This window comes from Hypanus sabinus, chromosome 9 (genome assembly GCF_030144855.1).
Source record: "Hypanus sabinus isolate sHypSab1 chromosome 9, sHypSab1.hap1, whole genome shotgun sequence".
Lineage (NCBI taxonomy): Eukaryota > Metazoa > Chordata > Chondrichthyes > Myliobatiformes > Dasyatidae > Hypanus > Hypanus sabinus.
Genome location: NC_082714.1, coordinates 135,824,646 through 135,849,588, shown reverse-complemented (window position 1 = coordinate 135,849,588; position 24,943 = coordinate 135,824,646). Strand labels below are relative to the sequence as shown.

Below are 24,943 nucleotides of genomic sequence, written 5' to 3'. Positions count from 1 at the left end.
AATAGAAAATATCTATTACAGTAAGTATGTACATATAAAAAGCTAAGTTAAATAAATAGTACAAAAATAGAAATAAAAAAAGTAATGAGGTAATGTTCATGGGTTCAATGTCCATTCAGAAATTGGATGGCAGAGGGGTAGCTTTTCTAATGAAAAGCACTATCAACTATTTGGAGTAAACAGTCTTGCTCCAAAGGGATAATTTTTTACAGCACTTTATTTGTTCAGATATGAAATGTCCTTTGTGTCTCAGTTGTAAGTCATAATATTAAATGACCAAATTTTAGCTTGGAGAAGCTTTGCAAGGTCTTGCTGTGAATTCACTGCATTTTGAAGGATTTTGAAGTCCTCTTGCCAATTTAGGGTCTACTATTTCAATTGGCATTAAAAGGAGTATGTGGAGTGATGTTGTTTCCTTATCCTATACTATTATTTTGCCACTGGAGTGGATGAGTAGTCTTGCAAATTGTCTGTAAGCATATCTAAGTTTTTGTGTTTTTTTTCATAGACATGAGTTCACTCGTCACTTGCAGTTGATTTGGATATGGGTGATATGCTGGGGATTTAAATTTGCAGATTGAGGGATAGTGCTAATTCATTCCAATTGTTGCATTTGATTAACTTTCACAAAACAGCTGTTCTTCATTAATCTTGTTCATTTTTACTGTAATCTCACTAGTTAGGTGAATACTGTGCAGCACAAGTTTTCAAGGATGTACTGAACAGAAATAAAGCTAACAACTGCAGTTGGTGGAATCTGAAATATACAAATATGAAATGCTGGAAATAGTAATTAAGTCGAGCAGCATCCATGGAAGCAGAACAGTAGTAGTCCTTCAGACTTGTCAGATGAAGTTGGCAATCAAACATGTTTTAAGTTAGAGAAGAGGAATAAGAGTGGAAAGGAGGAGGGCAGTTGCGAGGGGAAAAATTACGCAAATGGTGGTTATACCAACCAAATGGGTGGTGGAATCATGCTAAATTATAACTGATCTCTGGCTGAGGTTTAAGTACTAATGATGGTGAATCAGGTTTATTATCACTGACATATGTCATGAAGTTTGTCTTTGCGGCAGTAGTACCATGCAGTACATAATAGAGAAAATGTGAATTGCAGTAAGTACATATGTTAAATAAATAGTGCAAAAATAAAAAAAAGTAGTGAGATAGTTTTCATGTGAATTCAGAGTGAATGTCCATTGAGAAATTAGATGGCAGAGGGAAAGAAGCTGTTGCAGAACAGTGGGGGAGGAACTGCACAAAAATGATCAGAGGGTTGTGCACAATCTGTGGGGAGAGAAAAATGGTTAAACTTTGAGTTCAGAGTAGAGTCTAAAGGGCAGATATGTACCTTGATAAAACACGACTATTCAGGCTTGTGTTGGCCTTAAACATTATCCAAAGTGGGATAGAGAGTTGAAAAGCATCTGAGTATGTGTCAGTCGTGGAGAGTAGAAATTTTTAGTGTGTCTTAGGTGCTGATGTAGTAAATAGTAAGGGACCGAGGGTCTAGTGAGATGGAGGAACTGAGGGAAATACATGTTAGGTAAATTGAAGGGATTAAAGGCAGATAAATCCCCAGGGCCAGATGGTCTGCATCCCAGAGTGTTTAAGTTGTCCAAGAAATAGTGGATGCATTAGCGATAATTTTTCAAAACTCCTTAGATTCTGGATTAGTTGCTGAGGATTGGAGGGTGGCTAATGTAACCCCACTTTTTAAAAAAGGAGGGAGAGAGAAACCGGGAAATTACAGACCGGTTAGTCTGACATCGATGGTGGGGAAAATGCTAGAGTCGGTTATCAAAGATGTGATAACAGCACATTTGGAAAGAGGTGAAATCATCGGACAAAGTCAGTATGGATTTGTGAAAGGAAAATCATGTCTGAGGAATCTTATAGAATTTTTTAAAGATGTAACTAGTCGAGTGGATAGGGGAGAGTCTGTGGATGTGGTTTATTTAGATTTTCAAAAGGCTTTTGACAAGGTGCCACACAGGAGATTAGTGTGCAAACTTAAAGCACACGGTATTGGGGGTATGGTATTGATGTGGATAGAAAATTGGTTGACAGACAGGAAGCAAAGAGTGGGAGTAAACGGGACCTTTTCAGAATGGCAGGCAGTGACTTGTGGGGTACCGCAAGGCTCAGTGCTGGGACCCCAGTTGTTTACAATATATATATTAATGATTTAGATGAGGGAATTAAATGCAGCATCTCCAAGTTTGTGGATGACACGAAGCTGGGCGGCAGTGTTAGCTGTGAGGAGGATGCAGGGTGACTTGGATAGGTTAGGTGAGTGTGCAAATTCATGGCAGATGCAATGTAATGTGGATAAATGTGAGGTTATCCACTTTGGTTGCAAGAACAGGAAAACAGATTACTATCTGAACAGTGGCTGATTAGGAAAAGGGGAGATGCAACGAGACCTGGGTGTCATTGTACACCAGTCATTGAAGGTGGGCATGCAGGTACAGCAGGCGGTGAAAAAGGCAAATGGTATGTTGGCATTCATACCAAAAGGATTTGAGTACAGGAGCAGGGAGGTTCTACTGCAGTTGTACAAGGCCTTGGTGAGACCGCACCTAGAATACTGTGTGCAGTTTTGGTCCCCTAATCTGAGGAAAGACATTCTTGCCATAGAGGGAGTACAGAGAAGGTTCGCCAGATTGATTCCTGGGATGGCAGGACTTTCATATGAAGAAAGACTGGATCGACTAGGCTTATACTCACTGGAATTTAGAAGATTGGGGGGGGGGGAATCTTATTGAAACGTATAAAATTCTAAAGGGATTGGACAGGCTAGATGCAGGAAGATTGTTTCCGATGTTGAGGAAGTCCAGAACGAGGGATCACAGTTTAAGGATAAAGGGGAAGCTTTTTAGGACCGAAATGAGGAAAAACTTCTTCACACAGAGAGTGTTGAATCAGTGGAATTCTCTGCCACAGGAAGCAGTTGAGGCCGGTTCATTGGCTATATTTAAGAGAAAAGCAATCCAAGAGTCTTTTAAATGCCTCTGATGTACCAGCCTCCACTGCAGTCTCTGACAGCACATTCCAGGCATTCACCACATGACGTGGTGGGGGAGGGGGATAACTTGCCTTGCACATTTCCCTTGAACTTTCCCCCTTCATTTTAAATGCATGCGCTCTCCTTATAGCACATGCCCTCTAATCCAGTCAGCATCTGAAAACCTCTTCTGCACCCTCTGCAGAACCTCCACATTGACCAGATTGAATGGAATTCTCCAGATGTGGCCTAACCAGAGTTTTATAAAACTGCAACATAATTTCCTAACTTTTGAACTCAATGTCTCAAACAGTAGAGGCAAACATGCTTTTGTTATCACTGTAGGTAGCTGGATTCTCTTGTTGTACATTGAAATTGCATAGCAATGTTTTTAGCAGGAATATTACTTTCCACTTATCAGACTTTAATATTTCCTTCCTTCTGTTTTCGGTTATCCTGTTTGTTTCCATACAAATCAGCTCCCACGAAGAAACCACTGTCATCCAGAGCTACCTGTGTCATTCTTTGTTCTTCCCCTCCCTTATTTCCATTTGTTCATTCTATCTTTTCTCTTCTACAACTTAAGATCTTTGGTCTAAGTTTTCTCAGTCTTTGAGAGATAATCAACCTGCAGCTCTTGGTCACCTGAAATTTTTTCAGGATTTTTATACTTCAAATCATCATTTGTACTCTTACCTAATTGTATACTTTAATGTGTGAACTATGGGTTTAACAACATAGTTAGATACTTTTACAGTTCAAAATATAATTTAAAGTGGATATATGGGAATAAAGAATGTATTTACCCACATTTATTGCAAATTAAGATAATTCTGTATTCATAATTAAAGAATAATGAGGCATTCATTTCTTGTCCATTTGTGCTTTCACCAGCTGCCCAACAGTTCTGTTTTGAATTGTCTCAGTTAGTTACTTTACATTCAGAATTTCTGAAAGGTAAGTTGGAGCTTGAGAGGTTAACTGTTGGGGAACTTTGCTGTTTTCCCTCTTGGTTTTCGACTACATCACTAAGAGGATGGTTTATTAACCATTCTTATTATTTTGAAATTTGATTCATTCTGCCTGGAAATTGAGTGTAATTGTTATGTTTGCTCCTATTTTTATAGTCCAACCAGATTTGGAAAGTAATGTGAACAGTTATCTCCAGGAAGTGAAGATAATATTATTAATGATGCCTAATTTCTCATTAGTGATCAAATTTAAAGAACAGCAAATGCTGTACTGTGAACCAAAAGTTGAAAATGGTGGAAACACTTGGCAGGCCAGGCTGCATTTGTAGAAAAGAAGAGTTAATGTTTCGGGTTGATGAGCTTTTGATCTTTCATCTGATGAAAGATAATAAACCTGATGCATTTAACTACGTCTTTCTCTCCAAAGATGATCTGAAAATTTTCAGCGTATTGTTTTGCTTATGATATTCAATCTGGATTTATCCTTCGTATATTGTTATTTTTGCAGTGCGGTGTATACTTGCTCTAAATTCATTGTCTTGGTCTATCCATTCCCTTTACTCTTCCAGAATGGTCAGATCAGTGATATGAATGCAAGTAAATAAACAGCTGGTTTTAAAAATTGAAATTAATAACTACAATGCAAATAGATGGGGGGGGGGGAACAAATGGACAAGGGAGTCGCATAAGGAGCAATCCCTGCGGAAAACAGAAAGAAGGGAGGGAAAGATGTGCTTGGTGGTGGAATCCCGTCGGAGGTGGCGGAAGTTATGGAGAATTATATGTTGGACCCAGAGGCTGGTGGGGTGGTAGGTGAGGACAAGGGGAACCCTATTCCAAGCGGGGTGGCAGGCAGATGGGGTGAGAGCAGATGTGCGTGAAATGGGAGAGATGAGTTTGAGAGCAGAGTTGATGATGGAGGAAGGGAAGCCCCTTTCTTTAAAAAAGGAAGACATCTCCTTCGTCCTGGAATGAAAATCCTCATCCTGAGAGCAGGTGCGGCGGAGACGGAGGAATTGTGAGAAGGAGATGGCATTTTTGCAAGAGTCAGGGTAGAAAGAGGAATAGTCCAGGTAGCTGTGAGACTCCGTAGGCTTATAGTAGCCTCCAACCTGATGGCATGAACTTTGATTTCTCTAACTTCTGTTCATGTCCCTCCTCTTCTTATCCCTTATTTATTTATCTATTATTTTTTTCCCCTTTTTTCCTTTCTCTCTTTTTTCTCTCTCTGTCCCTCTCACAATCACTCCTTGCCTGCTCTCTATCTCCCTCTGGTGCTCCCCTCCCACTTTCTTTCTCTCTAAACCTCCCGTCCCATGATCCTTCCCCTTCTCCAGCCTTGTATCACTTTTGCCAATCAACTTTCCAGCTCTGAGCTCCATCCCTCCCCCTCCTGTCTTCTATCATTTCGGATCTCTCCTCCTCCCCCCCCCCCCCCCCAACCCACTTTCAAATCTCTTATTATCTCTTCTTTCAGATAGTCTTGATGAAGGGTTTCAGCCTGAAACGTTGACTGTACTTCTTCCTATAGATGCTGCCTGGCCTGCTGAGTTCCACCAGCATTTTGTGTGTGTTGAGTGAACCCTGGAGTAGGACCAAAGCCTTGCTTATCAGTTCATCATATTAGTGGCAGGAGCACAGCAGCCGGAGCAGTCTTCATAACCTTAGTGCCGTGGAGAATGAGTGAAATTGGCTCTTCTCCCGACTGACTCCCTGACTCTTCAGTCTGGGACAGTGTTTAAATTGACCCAACAATGAACAGCGAAACTCTCTGCATCCTGGACAGAGGAGTGAAGATCATGGAGAACGAGCAAAATCAGTTCTCGCCTTAGATCTGAGCCAGTGTTTATATTGTCAAAAAACTGAATCGAACCTTGCACTCGGACCCGGTAACTGCAAAGGGCTGAATTGGAATTCCGGAAGTAGAGGCCCATTGGCTGCAGCCAAGACTGCGAATTTCTGTGAGTTTGCTGGGGTAGTCGAATGCCCAGTATCTGCAGGTCTGAATCTGAGTCTGCTGGAGGCTAAAGGACTGTTTTATGTACGTCGGTGAGATGGAGGGACAGGACTTGTTTTCTTGCTTGTTGTGTTCTATGTTGTTCTGCTGGCCATTGTGGGCATTTGGCACTGGAATGTGGCAATACTGCTGAGCTGTCCCCAGTGCATCCTCAGTTGTGTTGGTTGTTAATGCAAGTGGTGTATTTCACTGTATGTTTCTATTTACCAAACGTGACAAACTTAATGGAAGTCGTGTTTTGCCTGTACAAAGAATCAGAATCAGGTATATTATCACCGGCGTGTGACATGAAATTTGTTACCTTAGCAGCCGCAGTTCAATGCAATACATAATCCAACAGAAGAAAAAAATTAAAAATAATAAGTAAACGAGTAAATCAATTATATGTAGAGTGGATTAAAAAAACGTGCAAAAACAGAAATACTGTATATTTTTAAAAATAGGGTAAGAAGTAGGGTCCAAGGATTCATTGTCCATTTGGGAATTGGATGGCAGAGGGGAAGAAGCTGTTCCTGAATCGCTGAGTGTGTGCCTTCAGGCTTCTGTACCTCCTACCTGATGGTAACAGTGAGAAAAGGGCATGCCCTGGGTGCTGGAGCTCCTTAACAACTAGTTTACATAGCATTATCATTGTATTCGGTTTTATAAGTAATCTAGAGATGATTTAAAGTATATGGGAGGATGTGCGTAGGTTACCATGGATTGGCATTGAAAAGAAAATCGGAAGTTCTCTTACTATGTAAGTTGGAACAGATACATCTGGTATTATTTAGCATCAGTTAGTCAAACGTTTGTCTTAGAATATAGTATATATTTTACCTTACTATGCATATGAAACACTTAGAACGTATGTTTCAGCGCCGAGCTCGGGAAGTTCCTGAGTTCGATCCAGTGACAGACCACTTCCAAGTGTGCTCTCCTTCCATGTGCTGCTCAGTAATAATTGTAGCTTTCATCAGGGCAGGGCCTTTCTCACTTTCTCCTTTAAAATTGTTCAGATCGTTGATCGACTGTAGCCTAAAGCTTTTCCAATGACCAATGGCAGTTCACCTCTTTCTGATCGCTTTATTATTTCAACTTTATTTTCAATTGTGATTATTTTCGTGAACAGAAACACTGTGGATTCCGCTACTGGGTCCTAATGTCCACTGCACTGAGACAGGTTAAATAAGGTCTGGGGTTTCGCTGGGTCCTTCCTAATGTCCACCGCACTGAGACAGGTTAAATAAGGTCTGGGGTTTCGCTGGGTCCTTCCTAATGTCCACCGCACTGAGACAGGTTAAATAAGGTCTGGGGTTTCGCTGGGTCCTAATGTCCACCACACTGAGGCAGGTTGAATAAGGGACTTGAGCGTCCACATTTTTTGGTATCTGTGAGGGGTCCTGGAACCAATCCCTTGCGAATAAGGAGGGATGACTGTACCTGTTGAAAAGACAATCAGCCAGAACTTTTGTGTTCACTTGGTTTGGTCCAGGCATGTATAAAATAACTAAATTTGAGAATGAAGTTGAAATAGACAACTGCCTCTGAGGAGAGCATAAAGCTTCCATTTTTATAAAACTGAACATGCTCTTGACTGTGCTGCAAGTGCACAGAGACCAATATTTAGTGGAGGGCAATCATCTCTCCCATGAGCATCACTAGTTTTCATCTAGTCATACTCACCTCCGCTGATCATCAGGTCAGGAGGAGGATTAGATGTTGAATTAATTTAGTGCCATTTGAAAGAGATTCATAGAGACGATATTTTGAGCTGAGTCCCTTCATCAGATCCTGATGAAGGATCTTGACCTGATATTTCCCTCCATGGGTGCTGCCAGACCTGCTGAGATCCCCCTGTATTTTTTGTGTTTTGCTCATGATTTCTAGCATATACAGAATCATCTGTGTTTCCAGTGACAGATTCTTGTCAACTAATATGAATAAATATCTGAGGATCTTTTGGACAGACTAGCCAATGGAAATATATTAAGTTACATTGAGTTATGTTGGTGTCTGGTACTAAAGCAGCCATGTTTATGATGGGAGTTAAAGGTTTAGAAGGTGGGGAATGGTATTCAAATCACCCAAGGGTGTGGGCTGATTTGCACAGCAAAATGCTGATTTTATGTTTTTCTATACAATGTTATTTCAAAACAAGTGTTTGCAGTTTGTGGCTGGTCAAAGAACACTGAGGCTGTTAACAAGAAGGGTCAGAGCCGTCTCTACTTCCTGAGGAGACTGAGGTCCTTTAACATCTGCCGGGTGATGCTGAGGATGTTCTAATCTGTGGTGGCCAGTGCTATCATGTTTGCTGTTGTGTGCTGGGGCAGCAGGCTGAGGGTAGTGGACACCAACAGAATCAACAAACTCATTCGTAAGGCCAATGATGTTGTGGGGGTGGAACTGGACTCTCTGACGGTGGCGTCTGAAAAGAGGATGCTGTCCAAGTTGCATGCCATCTTGGACAATGTCTCCCATCCACTCCATAATGTACTGGTTAGGCACAGGAGTACATTCAGCCAGAGACTCATTCCATTGAAATGCAACACTGAGCGTCATAAGAAGTCATTCCTGCCTGTGGCCATCAAACTTTACAACTCCTCCCTCGGAGTGTCAGACACCCTGAGCCAATAGGCTGGTCCTGGACTAATGTCCACGGCATAATTTACTTATTATTTAATTATTTATGGTTTTATATTGCTATATTTCTACACTATTCTTGGTGCGACTGTAACGAAACCCAATTTCCCTCGGGATCAATAAAGTATGTCTATTTTCATTGGAATAATCATCATTTGAGTTGATAAATAATATGCTATTGCTCAAGTCTAGTAAAATCTTCCAGTATGTGGATTTTAAAAGCTTATTTAAATCAGAATAGATGTAGAAATTTTATAGAAACTTACAAGTGTAAAGTGAATGGTAGAATCTGGAAAGAGTTGAAGAGAATGGAGAATAAAAAATGGGACTGATATAGGGCTAGTATAAATGGGGTTTCAAATTTGGTGCAGTCTCCGAGCCTATTTCCATGCTGTATTTTTCTTTCACTGTCTGGGATTATTTATAGAATCTCCAGATTTTCCTCATTTTTATACTCATTATTTTTATCACTATTTTTATTGCAACACTAACAAATTTAATTCAATACAACCAGTTGCTGATTACATTATGATTGTTTGACCCAGCTACCCCCCAACTTTCATCCTCACCCCCTCTCCACCCCTCTTTTCCCCCCATACCTCTCCCCTCCACCAACGAACTGAATAGTAGTGCTTACACAGACAGAGCATTCTTATTTAAACAGAAGATCTTTTAAGTTAAATGTCAAATTTGTCCACATTAAGATTGTGTTTGGTCATGCGCCATTTACTCTTGCTGCTGATAGTTCCAGGTAAGAAATGTCCAAAAAGCTTCAAAACCAGTGAATACTTGAAATGTCATGGGGAGGTTTCCAATGCTGGACTACAATCTTCTTAGCTGCAGTCAGGCTGCCGGCCAGACTTTGGGTGTTTTTTCCGTAAGGGAAAAGTGGGAGTCATCATTTAGAAGATGTACAGCGGGGTCCATTGGTAATTGTACCCCCATTAGTCCTGTAAGAGTATTAATAACCTTCCTCTACAAACCAAACCCCTGGACATTCCTATAAAACATGTATAAAAGAACCAATGGCAAAATGAGCAATTTGGGCCAGGAACCAGTCCCATTTGATGTCTAATTCTCAGTGTTAAATATGCTCTGACAAAATTTCAAGTGTATACAGGTTTCCCCTGCTATCCGAAGGTAGAGCATTCCTATGAAACTGTTTGTAAGCTGAAATGTCATAAAGTGAAGAAGCAATTACCATTAATTTATATGGGGAAAAATAATTGAGCATTCCCAGACCTACAAAATAACCTTCCAAATCATACTAAATAACACAAAGCCTGAAATACCACAACATATAGTAAAAGCAGGAATGATATGATATACAGTCTATATACAGTAGAAATATTGTATGTACAGTGTAGTTTCACTTATTGGAATGGGGAAGACCAGCGAGCTGAAATCGATTTGGAGAAAAAAAATTTGGCAAGTACATTCATGTGCATGTACACACATGCACACAGCTGCCCGCACAAGGCTTCACAGTCATGGTTGTATTTCTCGGGGTAAACACATATAAAGCGGGTGTCTTTTTTAGCAAAAGTGAAAATCCTCTTTGGTTAGGGAAAACAGGTACTAATGCAGGTCTTTCGTAGCAGTGAGCTGTCATAAAGTGAACTTTTGAAGAACGGGGGGCCACCTCTATACTGATGATTTGGGTTTTTTGAAGCACTGGCAGCATTATCCCAAATCGCATCCAAATCTAAGTCTTGTCCCAATTCAGATATGTCCCTATCCCAGGCTTTCATTCCTGATGTGGGCATATATTTCTGGGAGTTTAAGTTATCATTGACATATGACACTATCTGTCCTGGAGCACTCTGTATCTAACTTAAAATGGGATGGTCCTTTAAATCTGACCCGTAGGCTTTACAAGCTGATCTTACTTTAAAGTTGAAGAAAAGAGTGTTTATCAATATTATATTGAGATACCAGTTCTTGAAAGCTAAGGATAGTACTTGCCCCATTAATATCTTGAAGAGTAATAATACCTTTATCCTCTCAAGTTCTGTTAGTGAATGGTTTCCCCCCCAGATTGTTCCATAATGGAGAAGATTTGCACCATAAGCTTTTAAATTTCAGGAATTTTTCTGCAGCTCTAAACATTTGTAGCATATGGGTTAAAATTGGACCGTAATACAAATCACATTTTTTGGTAGACATACTTATAAGGAGAAAGTCCTTCAACTTTATTGGTGCTATTAGCTCTTGTTCTATGTTTTTCCATGATGGAACTTTATCCTCCTCCATCCAATAGCTAAGACTTTTTAATACAGATGCCCAGTGATACAATTTAAAATTCTGGCCATGCCAATCCCCCATTTGACTTTTTGAATTGTAGAGCTGACCACTTTATATTGGATCGTTTACCGATCCAAACATACCATCGTAGTAAGGAATCCAGTTTTTGCCAGTATCCTGCTGGAGGCATAAGTGGGATCATTGAGCTGATAAAATTAATGCGGGGGTAAGATGTTCATTTTAATGACCGATTATACGGGCTGGGACTGATGCTGTCAGGTGTCTCCATCTATTAATATCCTCTTTTTTTCCCAAAATTAAAGAGTAATTTGTTTTAGCCACAGACGATAGGGAAGTATTAACTTTAATGCCCAAGTAGAGGACTTCTTTTGTAACCTTAGTCTGGGGAGGGATAGACACCTTACTTTTATCTGTATTAATCAGCATCAGTGCTGATTTTAATAGATTAACTTTGTATCCTGAAAGAAATCCAGATTGCTCCATTGTTTTTAAAACATAGGGGAGAGTTTGTTGAGCATTTGCTATATAAACTAGTGTGTCATCAGCGTAAAGTGATATTGAATGTGATGTTGTACCTATTGTAATAGGGGAGATCTGAGGAGAGTTTCTAATTAAATGTGCAAGTGGTTCAATAGACATAAGGGAGACAGAGGGTCTCCTTGTCGTGTGCCCCGTCCTATGTCAAATAACTGAGAAACCTCCTCCCACACATAACTGGGCTGAAGGATTAGCATACAGTGTTTGAATCATATTGATAAATTTATCAACAAACTTAAATTCTTTTAGAACTCTCCAAAGATCTGGCCATTCAAGGCGATCGAAAGCTTTTTCAGCATCAAGAAATAACAGGCCACAGGCAGGCGGGATTTTATGTGTTGCACTCAGTGCACGTAAAAGCCGATCAATATTATCAGATGCGAGACGTCCGCTGATAAAGCCCATTTTATCTGGGCTAATTATTTTCCTATCTACTATCTCAAGTCTACTGGCTAAGACTTTGGGAAAATATCTTGAGGTCGTCATTTATCAAGGAGATTGGATGGTAATTTGCACACTCCAAGGGGTCCTTACTGGGCTAAGGTATAACTGTAATCAGAGCTGTGTTTAGATCTCTATGGAAAATAAATGCCATTTCCAATAGCATAATTTAATATTTCTAACCATACTTGTCCAAGAATATCCCAAAGTGCTAGGTAAAGTTCCAGAGGTATGCCATCTATACCTGGCGTACTGCCCTTATTTGTAGCTTTGACTGCTTTAAGTAGCTCATCCAGTATAATAGGAGAGTCTAGAGTTTTGGTGTCCTCCGATGACAATGTAGGGAGGTCTAATCCACTTAAAAAAGAAAATCTGAAGTCATTCTCAGAAAGAACTGAGCCACTTGTATACAGTTCTTTAAAGTAATTCTTGAATGTCTCGTTTATTTCTTTTGTTGAAGTTACTACTCCACGTTTAGCACACCTAATTGCTGGTGTAGACCTTTTAGCTTCCTATTGTTTACGTGTTAGTGCCAGAAGATGGCTTGGTCTACTGCCTTCTGCTTAATACTTACGTTTGGTTATATGGATCATATATTCTGCCCTGCTTCTTAATAAATCATTTAATTGTTTTGTTTTGAGCTCGTTTTCTTTTGTTACAGTGCATCTCCTCTTGAGATCATTCTCCAAAACCTTACATTAGTCTTCTAGGGTAGAAATCTTTTGAAGCCGGCTTTTATATAGGTGGGAACTGAACCACACGGCGTCATTTTGTAAGAAACCCTTGATGGAGGCCCAAATCACTGTCACATCCAAGACACTATTTTTATTCAAGTTTATAAATTCCATCAGTTTTTTTTCTCAGTGTTAGAAATTCGTTGTGTTTTTTTAAAGGGTGGAGTTAAACCTCCACCTAAAAGCCTTATTTTTAATTTTGCCGTAATTAAAAGTAGATATGACTGAGTTGTGATCAGATTGACATCTGGGCAATAATTTTATTGAGTGTACCAAAAGCAACAAACCGGAGGATATAAGAATGTAATCTATCTGAGAGAAGGTTTTATGTCTTGCGGAGAAGAAGGTATAGACTTTACAGATGGATTATGCACCCTCCACACATCAGTTAAAATTTAAATCAGAAAAAGGTTAAGTGCTTTGGAAACAGATTCTTGGGAGCTTGATATAGTTGAGGAAGATTTAACGATGTTATTGTTTACCAAATCATTCATGTCTGAGCCAACATATAGTTGGTAGTCACTTAACTTCAGTAATTGTGAGGTAATTGAGGGAAAAAATATTCAACCTTGAATATAGTTGGGTCATATAGGCTAATAATTACAACTTTTTTTTACCCTGAATAAATGTACAGTAAAAAGCTAGATGTCCTTCATTGTCGGCACCAGTCCTTTCAATTGATACATTAATACTGCATCTCATATCATACCTCTTTTGGTACGAGTACCATCAGCTGATGCCACAACGGGTTTATAAAAGTGGTTTTGAACCCTGGGAATGTCATTAGGTTTAAGATGTGTTTCCTGTAACAGCGCGATATCTATTTTCTTTCTGCATAAGAAAGCTAAAACCTTTGAACACTTGTAGGGAGAGTTTAATCCTCTAACATTAAATTATACAATAGTAAGATTTTCTAATTTATCTGTGTTACTCATCTTCCCCTGGATCTGTTGTTGTAAATTGGTGATGGAGCCCTGAGTTACCTCCTTCCCACCCCACCACCCCTCGCATACAACCCTTTACTTTGTAACATCTGTGAGTGTCACTTAGCAATGTCAGACACTGAACATTAACTGCCCCCCTCTAGTACCAAGCATTAGAAAGGCAAAGTGGTTCTCATAGACAATCATATCAAAGAGACAAGAATAAAAACCTGGTCAAACCTGTTAACCTATATAATTAAAACTATTCCCGTCTCAAATATAACACATAATCAAGACCCCAACAGCTCTCTTGCAGGAGACTATTGTTTTAATAGACCGTTGCTTAGTGATGATGCCAGTGACGATGCTCAAATTATTTTTGACCTATTTGTGAATATATTGGTAATCTTCTATGTTTTGGCAGTTGCTTTTGACACATCCTTGATATCCCAAGCAGTGTATAATACATAATTTGTAAATTTTAAATAGAATGTAGTGTAAAGCAATTCACCAAAGGCTTAATTGGTTTGTGTCATTTGATTGGCTGCTGCATGTCTGGAGATATGTAAGAGAAGACAGGTGCTGGGAGTAGTAAGATGTTGGGGAAAGTCTGGGAATAACTTAAATGAGGGTGAAAGACCATATGAATATGTTAAAGCATCTTGTGGTTGAGACCCAATAGTGCCAATGAGAGATGGCCTTGCATATCAGTTTCTGGATGCATGTTTAGAATGGTGAATGTAGCTTTTTTTTAGACAATATGACATTGCAGGTCAATGGAGCAATACCTTATCTCCTGCCCAGGGTAGCCTCCTACCTGCCGGCATGAACATACAACTCACAGACCTCCGTGGATACCCCTTCCCCTCCCCACCCCATTCCTATCTATAATTTTAGTCTGGTTCTCTTTTTCTCTTTTCCCCCCCTCACTATAATCTCCCCCAGCCCTACCTTTCTTTCTCTTCTATTTCCCATAATTCTCCACCTTCCCCCAGCCCTACCTTTCTTTCTCTTGTATTTCCCATAATTCTCCACCTTCCCCCAGCCCATTTCCCTTCAGCCTATCACTTCTCAGCTCTCTACTTCATCCCTCCCCCCACTTCTTATCTCCCCCCCCCCCCCCCCCCCCGATCATCCCATGTTACTTCACTCCTGATGAAGGGTTTCGGCCCGAAACGTTGTCACTACCTCCTCCCGTAGATGCTGTCTGGCCTGCTGAATTCTGCCAGCATTTTGTGTTTTTATTTATTTCCAGCATCTGCAGATTCACTCATGTTGACATTGCAACTTATTGTTCCCCCTCCTCTTCCCTTCCCCCCAATGTCATGAAAAACAGTGTACTTTTCCTACTTTATTCCACTTCCTTATTATTTTGAAACTACCAGCTTATTAGTTTCAAATTCAAATGCTGAATACTTGGGTCCCCCATTAAGGTACTTGAAGCTTACTGTTCTGCCAGAGCCTTAGGGTATCCATTCTAATATTTCCTTGTGCCTCAATGCCACAGAATAATATCTTGTGCATCTCCTTCAGAATATTTTGACTGGTGAAAGGCTAGCCCTGCTGTCTACTGTTTCGTTAATTTTTTGTTTTTCTAACCCAAATTTTCTAATCAAAAGTTCTTCACTAATTCTCTCTCACAGATCATGTGGCATATAGTAGCATATACTTGCATAGTTTCTGTTTATATAATTATAAATTCTTACTGTGATGCTGTAAGCCTCCCTTTTTCAAAACAAAAGCTCAAAGCCTTCTGCTTCATGAAATTACGAGAGGAATGAATTGCATGTCATTTGCCTTTGTTATGCGTCCCTCAGTGTAACATGGCCAGCTCCCACTGTTTCAATTAAAAAAGAAATTATCTTAGTGGGATGTTTGTGTTGAGTTTAGTTTCAGCAATAGAGTGTTAGCACACGAGCATAAAATTAACTAAATTACTTTTCCCTCTTGCATATTTCCCTCAGGTGGGATTTGAGCATAAAAAAGCCTGGTCTTTATTGATATTTGGTTAGAGATTGTCTGTGGATAAAATATATTTGAATATGTGATATAACGTTAAATGTGAATGCACACTTTAAGTAAATGAGTTTTTTAAATTAGCAATGGATCTTTTGAACTGCTAAAGGTTTTCTCCGCAGCTCGACAGAAGTGACTTTACCTAGGTTTCAATTTTGTTAGGAAAGCTGGTATTCTAAATTTAGTTTAGTTAATTAAGATAGCATTTTAAAGATGTAATTAATATTCCCCTTATTCTCTGTTCACTTGTGACATGTATTAATTTGCCTGTGGAGTGAAAAGGAAACAGTCTGTTAAATAGGTCTTAAATTTTGCTGCTTTAGAGCATGTACTCAGATTGTGCATATGGAACAGTACAACTTGACTGATCTCTCCTTCACTGGTTCTTGGAAAAATTTTAAAATAAATTAATTCCAATGTCATCTTGGAGCAGTGAAGATTTCAAGCCTGCCAATTTACATAGTGGCTGGCAATTGATAGACAAAAAGTTGTGTGGTAGCATTATTCAGGTAGAAGTAATCCTTAGAATTTGAAGTTTTTTGATAGCTTGATTAAATGTAGGATTTTGTTTTGAAGAGCAACTCTTCCTCTCTCCACTCTTAACTACCTAATATTTTTCTTCAGTTGTTTACAAAGCAATTCCCTTCATAACTGTCCATTTCTTACTGTATTTTTTAAAAATTGTATTGACTAATTAGGTTCTTATTTTTCCCTTTTGCCTGCTTCTCACTTTTCCACCAAGAGCAAATCAACTTCAGTTCTGAATTCAATAAACCCCTTGGTGAACTTAAATTAGCCTAATTTGCCATGGATGGTCCCAAGCCTACCTCTGAAAAGAGGAGGATTGAGTTTAGAGCTCGCAACACATCCTGGAAAAACCAAGGGCTGCAGAAGAGACAACAGAAGCTCCAAAGTTCTCATCCCTGGGAGAGGCAGGATCTTCAACTAGAAGACATGGATGGGCTACACCTGGGGATAGTTTAAAAGACTGGTAAGCTGTTGTTAGGTCCCAGTGGTGGTGATGAGCTGAAAAAGAATTTCAGTGAGATATAGTAAAGGTATGATTGTTGAGTTTGTGGATAATACAGAAGTGGTTGGTGGTGTGCCCAGCATGTGAGGTTGTTTAGGGTTACAGTAGGATATAGATCGCTGGCATGGAGCATTGGTATATGAAATTTAATCTTGACAAGTGGAAGGTGATGTATTGTGTTTTAAGAAGTCAAATAAGAGTAAAATGAACACTAAATGCTAAGGAATGTTGATGAACACAGGGAACTTGGTGTTTAAGTGTGTAATTCTTTGACAGTGGCAACTACAGATAGGTTAGTGATGCTTTAAATGCTTGCTTTCATTTGTGAAGCATGAAATGTAAAAATTGGGAATTTTATTGGAACTTGACAAAATGTTGGCTAGCATAAATTTTAAATGAAAAGAATCTATTTGCATTGGGGAGTACATAGGAGATTCACTGGCATGTTGACTGGGTTAGGAGACTTCAGTTATGGGTAGAGATTAGATAGGCTGAGTTTTAAGGTGAGAGGAAGGAGATCTAAACTGAATTTGAGGAGACATTTTCTTTACACAGTGCCTGATATCTGGACATCATTGTCATAGTATAGCACCATACAGGCCCTTCAGCTCAATGCTGTATTGAACATGTCCTTAGAAATTACCTACAGTTACCCGTAGCCCTTTATTTTTCTAAGCTCCATGTTCCTATCCAAGAGCCTCTTAAAGGACCCTATTGTATCCACCTCCACCACAGTTGCTGGCAGCCCATTCCACGCACTCACTATTCTCTGCGTTTTTAAAAAAAAAACTTATCCCTGACATCACCTCTGTACCTACTTCCAAGCAACTTAAAACTGTGCCCTCTTGTGTTAGCCATTTCAGCCTTGGGGGGAAAAGCCTCTGACTATTCGCGCAATCAATGCCTCTCATCACCTTATACACCTCTATCAGGTCAGCTCTCATCCTCCGTCACTCCAAGGAGAAAAGGCCAAGTTTACTCAACCTATTCTTGTAAGGTATGCTCCCTAATCCAGAAGACATCCTTGTTAATCTCCTCTGCACCCTTTCTATTGTTTAGAATTGTAATCAGATCCAATCACATTTAAAGGAAGATTTGGTAGATGCTTAAATAGGCAAGGCATAGAAGGATATTTTTCTAATGTGGGCAAATGGGATTATTGTAGAGATGCAAAATGGTAATTTTCTACCTGGAAGAGAGCCCTTTTTCTCTATAGCTTTGATTGTAAGGTTATGGAAATTCAGAACTAAGAGCAAGAATTATGAAAACTCAGCAGCATGCAGCAGTGAAGCTTAAATTTGTGCATGAATTTAGTGGGAGAATTTGAAATTTCCATTACTTCCAAGTCTTTTACTGAGTAAATTGATTTTGTTGATGTTGAAACATGCTTTGCCACACCTCCATGCATTTGGTGATGGAGAATAGTCAAATACTTTTCAGCAGATAACCTCATGTCAGTGCATCAAGTGGAGGCATGATAAATTGCAACTTTTGTAGGCATTTGGCTTCTCTGGTTCATCCTTGGGCCATCTGAAGTTCCTTCATCTATTTTCAACAGATTTAATGGCACTTTAAGAGGTGCAATTCAAAATGGAACGTTGTAACTTCAGATGCAAAATTATTCGAATTAAAGGAGGAAAGAAAATTAAATGTCTGGAGAAAGACTAATTTTAAGATTGAATATTGCTCTACTTTGTAAGATAGGTTGTGGAGGAAACCAGAGATCCATGAGCAAGTCCTTGTTGGAGGGTTAGCAACTTCAAATTCCAAATTATTGTTTCGGAGGACCTGTCTTGAGTCCAGCATGTACGGTTGCAAGAAAAAGTTTGTGAATCCTTTGCAGTTACCTGGTATTCTGCATTAATTACTCATAAAATGTGTTTTTTATCTTAATCTAAGTCACAAAAATAAATGCAATCTGTCTAAACTAATAACACACAACTGTGCTTTTCATATCTTTATTGTACACATTGTTTAACTGTTCACAGTCCAGCCTGGGAAAAGCCTTGTATTTAATTTAACTGGTGGAACCAGCTTTAGTAGTAATAAACTCCATCAAACTTTTCCTGTAGCCTCTGATCAGACTTCACAATGGTGTGGGAGAATTCCATCCAAAACTGTTTCAGTTCATCAATATTTCTAGGATACCTTGCATGAACTTCCCGCTTCAGGTCATACCACAGCATCTGAATTGGGGTAAGGTCTGGTCTCTGCCCTGGTCATTCACAGACATGAATTTCTTCTTTTTAAGTCATTGTTGATTTGCTGTTGTGTTTCGGATCATTGTCTTGTTGCACCATCCAACTTCTGTTAAGTTTCTGTTGACGATTGCTACCCTAACATTCTCCTGTAAAATGCCTTGATACAATTTTGAATTCATGGTTCCCTCAATGATTGCAAGCTGGAATGTAGCTCTTGAAGCAAAGTGAATGCAGACCCTGGATGCAGCAAAGCAGGCTGAAACCATGATGTTTCTATCACCATGCTTAACAGTTGGGATGAGGATTTGATGTTGGTGTGCAGTGCCCATTTACTCTAAACATAGCAATGTGCATTTCTGCCAAAATGTTCAACTTTTGTCTCACCTGTCTGCAGAGTGTTGTCCTCGAAGCGTTGTAGAACATACAGGTGGTCTTTTGCAAACTTCATGTGCAGCAGTGTTTTCTTTTGGAGAGCAGTGGTTTCCGCTGTTGTCCTTTCATGAACACCATTCTTGTTCAATGTTTTTAAATATAGTGGACACATGAACAGAGACTTCAAGTTCTAGGATTTTTCATGTCTTTTGCTGTTAGCCTTGGCTTCTTTTTCGCCTCCTTCAACATGGCATGTTATGCTCCTGGTATAGTCTTTGCAGGATACCCTCTCTTAGGTAGAGTTGCAACTGTACTGAATTTCCTCCATTTGTAGACAGTTTCTGTTACTGTGCACTGATGAACACTCAGGTCTTTAGAAATGCTTTTGTAGCTTTTTCCAGCTTCATACATCTCTAAACCCTTCTAAGATCCCCTGAAAGTAGTTTTGATGAAGACATGGTGCTCGTAAACAGATCTTTCTTGAGAAGAGCAGGCTCTGTCAGTAACCTGACTGTGTTTCTTTTATAGAGCAGGGCACCTCCACAACACACACATACGATCTCATCTTGTTGATTGAAACACCAGACTCTAAATAGCTTCTGTAGAAGGCATTACCCCAGAGTTTCATGTACTACTTTGAACTTAGACTACAATCGTTTAAATGGTGTACTCAGTATTGACGAGAATACAATTGTTTGTGTTACTGGTTTAGGCAGATTGTGTCTATTATGGTCATTTAGATGAAGTTCAGACTGCATTTTATGAGTAATTAATGCAGAAAGCCAGGTAATTGCAAAGGGTTCACTAACTTTTAATTACAACTGTAAGAGTAATTACGAAGAAAGCATGGCAGCACTCCTGCTTTAGGAGTTTGTAAAGATTCGGCATGACAATTGAATCTTTGACAATCAGGAGTAGATTCAGCCAGAGACTCATTCCACCGAGATGCAACTGTGAGTGTCATAGGAAGTCATTCCATCAAACTTTACACTCCTCCCTCGGAGGGTCAGACACCCTGAGCCAATAGGCTGGTCCTGGACTTATTTCCACTTGTCATAATTTACGTATTATTTAATTATTTATGGTTTTATACTGCTATATATCTACACTATTCTTGGTTGGTGTGACTGTAACGAAACCCTATTTCCCTCGGGATCAGTAAAGTATGTCTGTCTTCTATAGCTGTGTAGTGGAAAGTATATTTACTGGCTGTACTATGGCCTGGTATGGAAAATCCTACAAAAAGTTGTGGATACAGTCCAGTCCCCACAGGCAAAGGCATCCCCACTGTTGAGTGCATCTACATGAAGGTTGTTGCAGGATATCAGCATCCATCATCAAAGACTCCCACCACCCAGCACATGCTCTCTTCTTACTGCTGCTATCAGGAAGAAGGTACAGAAGCCACTGGACTTGTACGACCAGGTTAAGGAACAGTTACCCTTAACCATCAGGCTCCTGAACCAAAGGGGATAACTTCACTCAATCTCACATGCCCTGTCATTTTTTATAATCTAGAGGGAGATACTGCAATTCTTAAATGGTGTGCATATGACTCAGATTTTACACCAAATAAATTGGATGCTAGATTTAAGGACTGGACAGCTAAAGGAATAACAGTTCTTTGCAACATAATGAAAGAAGGAACACTGTTCAGTTTTGAAATACTGAAAGAGAAACACTTATTAGAAAAACAAGATTTCTATCGGTATTTACAGATGCGACAATATGTTCATAAGACGCTTAAAAATGTAACCAAGGCATGCTTGATAGAGCTCTTTAGAAAAGCATATAATTCAGATAATGGTAGTAGAATCATTTCAAGCATGTATAAGGGGTTGTCAAATCTTAAAACACATTCGACTTCATACATTAAAACAAAATGGGAGAAGGAAGGAAGGATAATTATATCTGAGGAAGAATGGACAACAATATGGAGATATCAATGGAAGTATTACCAGTTCACAAAAATGGAGGGAGTTTGGATGGAAAAACTTGGTAAGATATTTTATTACACCCTCTCAGAAATCCTATTATGATAGTAACCTCCCTGTTTGCTGGAGAAATTGTGGAAATCAAAATGCCAATTATTATCATATTTTTTGGGACTGCCCTGTTATCAAAGGCTATAGGAGGGGGATACACAATGCCCTACAAGACATCTTTAAATATGAAATACCCTTAGAGAGTAAGACCATATATTTTGGATATATACCTCAAGAATGGTTGAAGAGAGATAAATATTTAATGAATATACTGTTGGTGGCTGGTAGAAGGACTCTTACTAGGAAATGGTTATCACAGGAGAGCCCAACTTTAAATATGTGGATGGAAATTACAATGGACATTTACAAAATGGAGAAGATAACAGCATCTGTTAACCATAAGCTGGAACAATTTGATTCATACTGGGAAAAATGGTTTAACTACATAATGCCTCATAGGCCTGATTTTATTCTCACAAATCAATGAATCTGTTTTAAAAAAAAATCACTCCCTACTTGTACATAGTTCTTTCCTTTTGCTTTTTTTCTTTCCACTCTTTTCTATAAGTGTATACCTCAGATAAATATTTCGTGGAGATTTGTGATATAAATGATTATATGATATATATGTACAATGTGTGAAATACATCTTATGGAAATGTTTGTTTGATGATGAACTTCAATAAAAAAATAAATTACAAAAAAAGAAATACTTCCATAACATGGACTCGCTTTCAAGGACCCTTCATTTCATGTTCTCGTTATTTAGTGCTTATTTATTATTATTTTTTTCTTTTTTCTATTTGCACTGTTTTTATTTGTCTTTTGCTCACTTGTTGAACCCCCAAGTTGGTACAGTCTTACATTGATCTGTTATTATTCAATCATGGATTTATTGAGTATACCTGCAAGAATATGAATTTTGGGGTTGTATATAGTGACGTGTATTTACTTTGATAATAAATTTCCTTTGAACTTTGAAAACCCTACATGACTCGAGTGCAAATACCTGATATACATTTAGTGGTTTGATGCAATGACAAACAGTGCAGAATAAATACTTGAAATTAATGAGTTTGTATTAATATCCAGTTATCCTTCAGAAGGACCAATCTAGTGTCTTTTCTACATTGAAGTTTGCTGTAATATAGTAGGTCTGTTTGTTAATTGACATAATATAAAGATTTGTGGCTTTTGAATTTATGACAGTGAATTGTATCATTAACCCTATTGTTAATTGGTAGCTTCATGCTTTCTATTTGCATTGCGTTATCATTCAAGTGAGATGTTATATCTGATTTAACTGACATAAATTTGTTTAACTTTTTCCACCCCCATCCAGGTTTCATACTCAAAAGATTTGGAATTTAACGGCAATAACCAACTTATAGACACTTACATAGAACTGTTACATTTGGAATTGTTGAACTTGCAATGTTGGTATGATTAACATCAATACAAATGCTGGGAACACTTAACTGTTCAGTCATCAGCAGTGAACAGAGTTAATGGTTGAACTATTTCCTCTGATTTCCCCCCCCCCCCCACCCCACTATTTTAAATTTCTAGCATCTGCAGTGTTTTGATTTTCATTTGAGTTGAACATTTTTATACAAAAGCTGATGTAAGTGGGAATGATGAAAACTATTGTGTAAGCCAAACAACACAGTGTTGAAGGAACTCAGCAAGTCAGGTAGCGTCTATAGAAAAGAGTATGGTCATCATTTTGGGCCGAGACCCTTCATCAGGACCAGAGGGAAAAAAAAAGAGAAGTCAGAGTGGAATTAAAATGGATGGCCACTGGGAGATCCTGCTTTGTCTGGCAAACAAGCGTAGGTGCTCAGCGAAGTGGTCTCCCAATCCATTTTAATTCCATTTCACATTCCCATTCTGACATGCCAGTCCATGACCACCTCTACTGTATTCCGCCTGGGTAGCCTCCAACCTGATGGCATGAACATAGATCGATTTTCGAACTTTTGGAAATTTCCCCCCCCCCCCCACCCCTCAGATTCTCATTTCCCTCTCTCACCTCATCTCCTTACCTGCCCCATCACCTTCCTCTAGTGCTGCTCCACTTTTTCTTTCGTCCATGGCCTTCTGTCCTCTCCTATCAGATTCCTCGTTTTCCAGCTTTGCATGTCTTTCACCAATCAACTTACCAGCTTTTTACTTTACCTCCCCCCCTCCCCCCACCACCCTGACTCCTCATCTTTTTTTTTCTCTGATGAAGAATCTCGGCCCAAAACATTAACTATGTTTTTTTTCATACATAGATGTTGCCTGGCATGCTGAGTTCCTCCAGCATTTTGTGTGTTGCTTGTATTTCCAGCATTGGCAAATTTTCTCTTGTTTGTGTCAGCCCAAACTTTTGTGCAGGAACCAGAAGGTAGTAGTCTGGAACTTCACTAAGATTCTTACTGTCCTCAGAACTCTTGTGTAACCTGATCATTTGCACTGACTATAATGCAACAAACATGGGAAGCACACTGAGACATGGTGACATGGAAGAAGCGGACACCATGTCTATCATACGAACTCCTGAACATTACTGAGAAATTTTTAAGGAACTGCTACAGTATTCATGTAGGTTGTCTTACTGCATTGTATTTGTTATTGGAGCACATTTATTTCCAAACTAGATGCTTCATCAGAATAAATCAGACAGCTGGATGGACAGTTCAGTCCAAATTATTTGCTTCTCTGGTATCATCTTGGAATGCAAAGACAAACTCTTTGTCTTTGACAAAAGACAGGCTTTTTTGTGCAAGCCTGGGTTCAGTTCTGGCCTCTGGTGCTGTCTATATATCTTCTCAGTGGAACTGAGATTTCTTCTGGGTGCACCTGAATTTGTGGGTTGGTTTGTTACTTGACCACTGAGAAGTCCCTTATAGGATGCAGCATGCAGCTGACTATCAATAACCTCTTCATTTCTTCCTTCTGAAGTGCAGAACTGGTTGATTTTTTTAAAAACTGAAGTTGAGCTTGTTTGTTCAGCTGCACTTTCTACTTGTATTCAGGCGACTGTATTTGTGGGTAGAACTTGAAATCACGAGGGCGTTTTAATTCATTTTGAGCAGATGGCGATGACCTGTTGCTTTAAACCATGGTAGACCAGGACCAGTTCACTTCCGTAGGTTCTGTCAAAGCAAAATTTACTATGTAGTCATTTCAGGGGAAAATTGAAAAGTGGGTGACCATGGTGCTCTTGCTTCAAAGCAGCATAGTTTTGGCTGTGAAATAATGTATATATTGACAAATGTACTTTGAACTTGATACTATTCATTACAGTACTGTAGGGGTAGAATTTGCCTTATTGAATGATTTTAGTGCCTTTCCTTATTTATGGAAGTCTTAGAAATAGAGCCACTTCAATACTCAGGGATGGCCTGAGGTTGAATTAGACTGCTTATGAATGTTAAACTTGACCCCAAGGTTACTTTCTGATTTCAAACCTCTGTCATCACAAGACCCACATTTTTTTTTTGTTTTCGAGTAGGTTTTGACACCACTCTGAATTTATCAGGTGGAATCTCATCCATGCATTATCTTGACTTATTTATTCTTGTGCTCACTTGGCCAGTACCCAGCTCATTGTGTATTCACCTATCGCTTTTAGCCAGCTGAACCACATTAATAATCGATTCCTGGTTAAGCAAGGCTCTGATTTTAAAATGAGTGTCCATATTTTCAATAACCTTTGTCCTGGCCTTCTGTTTCTTGCCATAACTTTACCCATAAACCCTTAAGTTATCCCATGTTGGAGTTCTTTTAATTCTGACTGCATGTGCATTGCCATTTGTAATTGTCTCACTATTGACA

General features: G+C 39.2%; 1 protein-coding gene across 5 annotated transcripts in view; it reads left to right on the top strand.

Annotated features, from left to right (window-relative positions):
- zbtb46 (zinc finger and BTB domain containing 46) overlaps positions 1 to 24,943 on the top strand; it is a 91,250-nt gene that overhangs the window by 23,575 nt on the left and 42,732 nt on the right. The window lies entirely within an intron of this gene.